Genomic DNA, 10113 nt, shown 5'->3' with positions numbered 1-10113 from the left:
CACACCTATTGTGTGAGGTTCTGCTAATTAATGTTTCTAAAGTGCTTTGAGATCCTAGGATGGAAGCAGCAATAGAAATGTTATTGAACTGCATGTTCAGATCACACTGTGGGTTCTGGGGCTTTATGTTCCAGGACTCCATCCCTGTTCCCGAAAGGCCCTGGGGTAAAAAGTCATATCTAACACTGACCTATTCTATCAGGGGTGGCCAAACTTACTGACCCTCTGAGCCACATACCACACTTCAGAAATTCGAGGGCTGGGAGGCACTTGCCAGGGCTGGAGACCCCAGCCCCGTGGGGAGGGGTTTTCAGGGCCTTAATCCCGAGCCCCAGCAGGCATACCCTGCAGGGCTGAAGCCCTGAGACCCCCCCCTCCCCCAGAGGTGACGTGGGCAGGCATATGTGGTCACATCCCCCCAATTTTTGCTGGCCCCTTTTGGTCACATGGTGTAGCCGGGCCCCCTCCCTGCACCGCAGCAGCTGGAGCTGACAAACTGGGAGCTGGGGGCTTGGGGAGAGGCAGCGGCAAACAGCTGGGAGCTGCAGGGCAAGCCTTTGCTTTTGCTGCGCTCTCTCTGGAGGAAGCTAAAGCAGAGGCCCCTCCCTGCAACTCCCAGCAGTTTGCTGCTGTCTCTCCATGTGGAATTAACACCGAGGGGGTGTGACTCAAGTTGTTGGGGGAGGTGAACCTTTAAATTGTCTTCCCTCTCCCCCCCCCCCCATCAGACACCAGCCAGATCCAGCAGAAGCCCCTAGCCCCACCACCCTGCTGCAGGGCAGAAGCCTCAATCTCTCCCATCCCAGTCTGGTTCATGATAAAAGCAAGATAATCTTCAAAATATTTTTGTGGGCCAATGACATTTCTTTCATACTGAGACAGAACTGTTATTTTCTACTGAACAGACTTTAGATAAACACACTCAAGTCACTGTATCGATCTATCTTTAGCACATGCTCTAGATATGAGGAGCCAGGTGCGCAAACAATATCAGCAAAAGAATTTTAGATACAGGTAAATGTGTGTGTGTGTTTCCAGGCCTTTGAAGAAATTGCTCAGTTAGAATCAAAGGGCTGAAATATTAATCTTTTATCCTAGTAAATGTCAAGTCTGCCTGTTGCTCACAAAGGAATTAATCAAAAGGGTCTCATTTGTATATATTGATCATATTGAGTCCTCCTAAGATCAGGCTTTTCGATAAAACCTACCATGTGCTGCTTGCTTCCAAAAGGTTTTTTGCCAAGCGGCCTGAAGACACTGTTTTGGCACATGGAACTAAAGTTTCAACCACTGTCCACAAGGGGTGCCAAAAGATCTAGAGGGGGTTTAAATCACATTTTGCCTACAGGTTTTTAAATCACATTATGCCTTTGCCAAAAGAAAGGCCTGCTTTGCATCTGGGGTCATATCAGTTGTCCTTCAGAGCTTTGGGCTATGTCTATACTGCAGCTAGGACGAGCCTCCCAGCCTGGGTATACAGAGTGTTGAGCCAACTTGGCTTGAGGTAGGATGCTAAAAATAGCGGAGTGGACATTGCAGCTTGAGCTGTCAAGGCCAGATGATCCTCTGGGTCTGAGTGCAAGTGGCTAGCTTGAATCTCTGCCAGAGCCACAATGTCCACACTGCTGGTTTTCACTCACTAGCTCGATCCCTGCTAATGTGAGCTGTCTTCCTGGGCTGGCAGGGCTCGCTCCTAGCTGCAGTGTAGACATACCCTTGAGGGCTGGGAAAGCTGGATATATGTTGAATGCCCAAAAGACCAAGAGGCAGAGGTGTCTCTTATTGGCATTCAGATATATAACTGAGTGTAAGCTTAGGCCAAACTTTTCAAACATGGGTATCTAAAGATAGGTACTTACGGTGAAATCCTGCTCCACTGAAGTCAATGGGAATCTTGCCATTGACTTTAGTGGGACCAGGAATTCCCCCCAACCCATCCTTAGGCATCTAGCTGTCTCTGTTTTTAATATCATGCCCTTCACCATGGTATTTGAGCACTTTACAAGGGTGGCTATGGGTGCTCAGCTCCTCTGAAAATGAAATATGGATTTAAAGGCTTAACTTTAGGCACTGAAGTTGGAGAACTGTGGCCCAAGTTATATATGTAGTAATGTGAATGCCTTTGAGAGGTGTCTCTGCCTCTTGCTCTTTTTGGGGCTTTCGGCACATAACTTTCAGCACATAACTTTGTCTCATTTTTCAACACATACTTTCAAGTCTCCTTTAAAATTGTATGCATTTTTGCTGTGCCTTGTGTATACGAAACTGTCCTAGTCATAATCCTACATGACGGATTGAATTCCTCCAACTTTTCCCTGTACTTCTATTCAGTATGGATTGGTACAGCCTCATGTAAGTGATTTCAATTGTTGTTTAATTCTCCCAGCTCAAGAGAGGGCAAGAGTGAAGATGGACATAGATACTGAGGAAACTTTTATCTATGACAGGAAAAACATAACCTTAGGGGCCAATATGGCCAGAAAAACCACTCTAGAAAAATGGCCCCTTCTTAATCAACTGATCTATGCCAAAAACTAACTCTGTTACACACAGGTTGCAGAGAGGAGCATTAGCCTTTTATACACCTGTATGGAGACCGCACACCGGGATGGTCAAGCTGATCTGAAAGGAGGCACAGATTAGCTTCACAACTGCTGTACAGGCAGGACATGCAGAGCTGCTGAAGAGGGCAGGGACCTCATGGAAATGAGCTCCCCATCCCTTTCCCATTCCTGTTCCCATCTGACCTGGCCAGAGGCCCTCCAGAGGCAGCTTTTCTTTAGGTTTGTACAGCTCTATCCCTCTACCTACTTTAAAGGCCTCATTATGGTGCCACATGTCTCTTTATAACATTGGTGTTAGTGTTGCTTTTCCAGGGAGCACATAGATCCCCACTGAGTACACTGTAAATAGTAACATCAGATATCACTCTGACACCCTACCCCAGGTATTGCACACTTCCCTAAGGCAAGAGCCCTTTGGCATCTGGCAGAATATAGATTCTCTCCTCTTTCAGCCTGCTCTTTTCCCTTGCCCACCCTACTCCAAATCGCTATTTACTGACTCTTGACCTCTAACTACTAGTCTTGAACATCAGCAACTTCTTAACAAACTTTTTTCTGCTGTCCTTCGCTATGCTATGGGTCTGATTCTCCTCTCAGCGACACCAGATGTATATCACTACCAAAGCTTTAGTGGCATGACACCCAGTGCAATTCAGGTGTAAGTGGGAAGAGAATCAGGCCCATTCTAGCAGGATTGATACCATTTGCCTGGCATAGGATAGGGCAACTGGGATTTATTGTAATAGGAGCACAGCTTATTCATTTTGGTTTGATTTATTGAAGTGATAGTGAAGGGTTCATGTTTAGTTATTCCACCTGGAAGCAGGCAGGGCACACCCTGACTGTTTTGTAGAAGCAATGCACGCATTGCTCTATCCAAGGACAAGGGCTAGATTTGAACCATGAGAACTTGATTGTTGGGACAGTGACTGTGGGAAGCTTTCTTAGCCTGGGCTCAAGGCCTGAGAACCAGGATTGTAGTAGATAAAAGATGGTAAATAAGTATATTAATCAACGTCATACATTCCTTTGTGTATCTTTTTGCGGTAGCAGTGTGTAATGCTTAGGGGGGAGAAATATAATAAAAGGAGAAGGTGGAAGGCGGGGGGCAGAACAGCCCATCTCAGCTGACCAGCCTGCTTGCTTGCATAAAGCTGTGTTCTGTCTCATCATTGAACTGCCACAACTGGCGCCCAAACGTGGGGCCCTCAGCATTCACCTCACCCGGCAAGGGTTTCAGACACGTCACTCATCCGCTTCGTGGATCCCGGTGAGTATTTTTCATTGTGGTAAGTATGGGAAGCTCCCTCTCTGCTTTGCAAGTGCAACACTGCAATGAGCTGCAGTATTTGCTGCGTAAGGCTCAGCATGACTGCCTCGCTCGAGCACTTACTCTCCTGCTACAGGAGGTGCGTGCCCAGTGCCCGTGGTACCCTGAAGCCGGAAGCCTTAAGCTAGCGGACTGGGAGCGATTGGGCCAGACATTGTACGAAGAGCCTTGGGCGCCCATGCAGGCTTTACATGCCTGGCACCTCTGTCGCGACGCGATACTGCGTGTCACCTCGGATAGGCCCTCTCTCATGAGGCTGGTGATCTCGCCATGCCCGTCGGCTCCTGTAGCCATCCCCGTTGCAGCTCTCCCCCCTTCTACCGATGCAACCCAGCGTGTTGCTTCGGAAAGACCCTCTCCCGTACCCACAGCCCCCCCTCTCCCTGCTTTGCCCCCAGTGTCTTCATTACCACCGCCTCCCTTGCCTTCCCCACCGGAGCCGGTGTGTGATCACCCTCCATCCGTGGGGCCCCATGTTCCGGGGCCCCCCGGAGGGTCATCTGCATCTGCTCAGAAGCTTTCGCTGGTGCAACAAATGGTTCACGCAGCAAAAGCTCGATCAGATCTTACAGCGGAAGAGCTGGCTGATCTGGTCTCAGTTTGCCCGGTGACCTGGCAGAATGACGACCAGGGCAACCCTGTGGGCACCTGGACCACTTTGCCATACTCGGTGGTTAGAGAGGTAAAGAAAGCAATTCGTGAGTTTGGCCTGACTAGCACCTTTGTGCGTGGTCTCATTGAAGGGATAGGTACCGGGTACTCCCTAATCCCAGAGGATTGGAAAACGCTGCTGCGCATGATGTTATCACCCAGTCAGTATGTTATTTGGATTAGTGAGTATCGGCAGATGGCAGAACACCAAGCTCAAGTACATAGAGAGCACGGTATCATTTATGAGCATTTGGCAGGGGAGGGCCCGTTTGCTACTATTGAGATGCAGTCTCAACTCCCTCAGGCCGTCTTCCCCATTATTTCCACCTGTGCCCAGCATGCTTTCAAGAAGGTCCCGGATTCAGGCAAGCCTACCAAAAGCTTTGTCAGTATCCGTCAGGGTGCCTCAGAGTCCTTTTTGGATTTTACCAACAGATTGCATGAGGCTATCCTCCGACAGGTGGATAACACTGAGGCAGCTCACGAGCTCCTGTTAAAATTGGCAGTTGAAAATGCAAACGAGGATTGCCGCCGTGCTCTCCAGGCAGCGCAAGCCTCTGGTATTTTAGAGCTCTCAGACATGCTGCGGGCATGCCAGAACATTGGCACACAAGCCCACAAGGCTGGAGTTCTGGCTGCTGCCCTGAGAAAAACCGGGAAGGAGGGGAAGCGTTGTTACCGCTGTGGTAAGGAGAGTCATTTTCAGCAGGAGTGCCGCTCATCTAAGGCACCAGCCCGACCCTCAAAGAAGTGCCCCAAGTGTGGGAAAGGTTATCACTGGGCTAATCAGTGTCGTAGCGGGTCGGGAAACCGCGCGACGGGTCCCCCCCGAACCCAGGGCCAAACGGGGGTGTTTCCCACTCAGACAACCGCTCCTCTGCCTTAAAATCCGTAGACTCTATGAGGGCGGCGACTGCTGGAAGTGCAGGGCTTGATTTGATCATACAGGAGGACACTGGCTTTCGGCTGCCAGGGGAGATCTGTGCCATACCTACACAGGTGACGGGACCTCTCCCTGCCGGCTTCATAGGTCTTGTTCTCCCTCGCTCACATGCTGGGAAACAGGGCTTTTTTGTCATTCCAGGGGTCATTGATGCTGATTACACTGGCATTATTAAGGTTCAGGCATGGACTCATCTTCCACAGTCGCTCCCGCGTGGACGGTCAATTGCACAATTGATTTTAGTCCCCTATCAGGTGCCAGCTGCCGAGGATCGAACTCGGGGCGGAGGCGGCTTTGGATCGACGTTGTCTCACTCGCTGTCTCACAGCGCGTCTTCTCCACTTGTTGCTCTGACAATGTCAGTCTGTCCCTCGAAACCTCAGTTAACACTTCTCTTAAATGATGTTCCCTTTACAGGGCTGGTGGACACTGGAGCTGACGTTACGGTGATTCGTGATCTGGAGTGGCCAGTCAGTTGGCCTACGGTTCCTTCTAAAGGATTGTGGGGGATCGGGGGTAGTAAACCCGGGCGCCAAAGTTTGTCTTGGGTCACAGTCTCTAAACCGGGAGGCCGTGCCCTTGCTACTATCTGCCCTTTGTACTCCCTGTCCACCTCAATATTTGGGGCCGTGATTTACTTACAAAGTTAGACACCACCCTCGATATTAACATCTGATGGCCCAAAACCCTCCCTCACCCACCGTGCCCTCCGCATTACCCTTGGTATGGCAATCCTTAGAGCCCGTATGGATTGACCAGTGGCCCCTCCCTCTAGAAAAGCTAAAAGCGCTTCATTCGCTTGTGCAGCAGCATTTGCAAGCACAGTGATTGGAGAGCTCCACTAGTCCCTGGAACACCCCGGTGTTCGTTATTAAGAAAAAATCGGGTGCTTGGCGGCTGTTACATGATTTAAGGGAAATAAATAAACGCATCCAACCTATGGGCCCCTTGCAATTTGGCTTACCAAATCCAAATTTAATTCCTCAAACTGATCAACTTTGTGTGTTAGATTTAAAAGATTGTTTTTTCACCATCCCCCTTTGCCCACAAGATCGCGAAAAATTTGCATTTACGGTGCCACAATATAATAATCAGCAACCCTCTCAAAGGTATCAGTGGAAGGTCTTGCCCCAGGGAATGCAAAATAGTCCAACCTTGTGTCAGCTTTTTGTGGATCGGGCCCTTGCCCCTTTCCGTGCCCGGTACCCTACGCTAAAGGTCTACCATTACATGGATGACATTTTGCTTAGTGGTCGCCGGGTCACGGCACAACAGCTTGAATCTTTGTCTCAGATTCTCAGCCAAAATGGCCTGTTAGTGGCACCAGAAAAAATCCAATGCTCTTATCCCTACCACTACCTCGGACATAAGGTTTTACAAACCTATGCTGCTCCGGTTCGTCCGGAATTAATTCTACCTCAACCCCTAACCCTTGTTAAATTACAACAGATTTTGGGTCATTTAAATTGGATTCGGCCCTACTTTCGTCTCCCCACTTCAATGCTGCAGCCGTTGTTTGAGCTCCTGCGTGGAGCCCGGGCACCGGGTGCAGTTATTGCCATCACTGAAGAGCATATTGCCTGCATTCGACAAATCAATGCAGCATTGAGTCAGCAGTTTGTGGACAGACTCCCAGAGGTCCGTCCCTTACGGTTGGTTCTTCTTGCCACCCCTCATACGCCAACTGCGGCTCTGTTTGTACCCCGTACAGACACAGCCGTTTCTATTATAGAGTGGCTATACCTTTCATCCACCCCTCCTCGAAATATTTATCCGTATTTAGATGCCCTATCTGATCTTGTTCGTAAAGCCCGCCACCGTGCAGTGCAACTCACTGGCACTGATTTAGTTGCCATTGTGCTCCCCTTGTCCCGTACTGAATTTGACTCTTTGTGCCACACCTCCTTGGCCTGGCAGGTTGCTCTTTGTGATTATGTGGGAGAGATTTCTTACAGTCCTCCAAAAGATCCTCGGTTGGTCATTACCCAAAAGGTGCCCCTAATTGTTCATCGTCTTAGCCGCTCTCAACCCATTGTTTCCGCTGTCACTCTTTTCACTGATGGCTCTCCCCACCGAGGTGTAGTCACTAATCAGTTGGGTGACCCCCCTCGTTGGCATTCTCGTTTTACACTGCCTCAGCGTTCTGCACAGCATTCAGAATTGGCTGCTGTTATTTTGGCCTTTCAACTTTTTGCTGATTGTCCCTTTAATTTAATTGTGGATACCCATTATGTTTATCAGGTAATTGATCATTTACCCCTTGCCCTCATTACCCCTCAGGTTGATGCGGACCTCCTTTGCCTGTTTTTGTCTTTGCAGCATCTTATTGCCACTCGTCATTTCCCTTACTTTGTTGCTCATATTCGCAGTCATACCCCTCTGCCTGGGCCACTCACTGAGGGCAATGCACGCGCCGATCGTGCGTTGTGTGGTCAGGTAAATTCCCTTTTTTCTGACCCCATTGAAAGCCATGCCTTTTTTCATCAGTCTGCCTCTGTTTTGGCCCGGCAGTTTCACATTCCTGCTGATCATGCACGTTCCATTGTTCGTTCCTGCCCCCACTGTGCTGCTGCTGCTCCTACTTTTTCTTATGCCGTTAACCCCAGAGGTACCGCAGCAAATCAGCTGTGGCAAATGGATGTTACTCCTGTGCCACAATTCCGCCCCTATTCGTTTTTACATGTTTCCGTTGATACTTATTCGGGCTTCCTTTGGGCAACCCCACAATGTGGGGAAGCCACTAACAAAGTTATTCACCATTTGCTGGCCTGCTTTTCTGTTATGGGTCGCCCCTGCCAAATTAAAACAGATAATGCCCCAGCCTACTGCTCTGCAGCCCTCTCCACCTTTTGTGCCCGCTGGGACGTCCGTCTTAAACACGGAATCCCTTATAATTCCACGGGCCAAGCCATTGTTGAACGTGCCAATCGCACACTCAAAACCTTGCTTGATAAACAATTAAAACAAGGGGAGCTGCGTCTCTGAACCTTAGGAGACATTCAACAACAAATGCATATCCTCTTGTTTACTTTAAATAATTTAACACTGAATGCAGATCAGCAGACCCCTGCGGATCGGCATTTTCACAAATCTGAGGTACTGGAAAGATCGCGTGTCTTTTACCGTCAGCTGCCCGATCCACAGTGGCTGGGCCCAGTACCTCTAATCACTTGGGGTCGGGGATATGCTGCTGTGTCTCTCCCTGCAGGACCGTTGTGGGTTCCAGCTCGGTGTGTGCGACCGGCACTTAAACAACATGGCATGGCACCAGGGACTGTCGAATCCCATACCAGAGTTTCAGCTGACTTCAGAGGAGACCGCGTTGCCCCCCGAGTCGACAACGACGGGACGGAAACGGAGGAGGCGTAGTGTCCCAAACCGGCCCGTGACATGGGGAGCAGTAAAAGCATTGGTCGCCGCGGCCCAACAAAGACTGGCAGCAGATCAACAGCCAGAGACTCCTGAGACTTTGTTTGTGGCGATTCTCGCCCAAATCACTGCTAATTCTGTGATGATTGTGTGCCTTTTGTGCCCGCTATTTCCTGTAGGGGTTGGCTTGGAAGCGCTTCCCCCGTTACGAGCCCGAATGACATATAACATATGGGAAAGATTGGCTTCAATAGCAAATGTTACCCACTTTTGTCTATCTAATTCTGTAGCAGCCGGAGATTTGTTAGGTAAATGCCTTATTCCAGTATGTCATCACCCTGAGGAGATGGAGAATAAGACACTGTTTTCTGCTTATGCGAATCTTTCTTCCCAGTACTCTAGCATGGCTAATTGGGGCCCGGCCAACTATACTCTGCCTCGCACGGCTATATCCCTCCACACACCGTACCCGGCCGGGGCTCACAATGTCACCTGTGCGCGTGTAGTTAACTGCACTAGTACAAAGGTGCCTTTGGGCTGTCGAAAAATTTCTCAACCCCTTTTAACTTGTTCCCATGCTGTTAATGTTTCATACAATTATGGCCATATCATCCTACCATCAGGATGGTTTTTTACTTGCGGTTCACGCACCTTTAATTATATTCCTGCAAATTTAAGTGATGGCACCCTTTGCTGTCTTAGTAGAATGACACTTATATTGCCTTTTGCCGGTCAAAAACGTAGTAAAAGAAATGTACCCCTTTCAGATGATTGTATTGCAGATGTTGAGCTTTTTAGTCGTGCTGAGTATACTGCTTTAGCGGCCTCTATTGTTGGGGTCCCCGCGCTTGCTATGTATTCAGCCAGACCTTTAAATAACCTGGCATGCTTTGCAGCAAAGGCAATTAATATAACATCCCAGGCTATTGCCTTACTTAACACAGAACAACACGAATTAAGGGATGCAATCTTGGATAACAGAGCAGCCTTTGATTTTCTGCTCCTGAAACACCATCTAGGCTGCTCCGTGTTTCAGCACATGTGTTGCTTTAATTTAACTGATAATAGTCGCTCCATAGAAACTAGACTGGCTGAATTGGCCAATCTTACAACACACATACGCCAAGATCTGGAGTTTGAGGGTTTTTGGAATTGGCTTACAGGTTGGCTGCCCTCTCTAGAATGGCTGCGACAGCTTTTCAGTTATGCTGTGTTTGTAATCATTGGGCTTATTTTTTGTTGCTGCTGTGTACAAT

This window comes from Lepidochelys kempii, chromosome 1 (assembly GCF_965140285.1).
Source record: "Lepidochelys kempii isolate rLepKem1 chromosome 1, rLepKem1.hap1, whole genome shotgun sequence".
Taxonomy (NCBI): Eukaryota; Metazoa; Chordata; order Testudines; family Cheloniidae; genus Lepidochelys; species Lepidochelys kempii.
The sequence above is the reverse complement of the archived record's forward strand: the minus strand, read 5'-3'. Positions refer to the sequence as shown.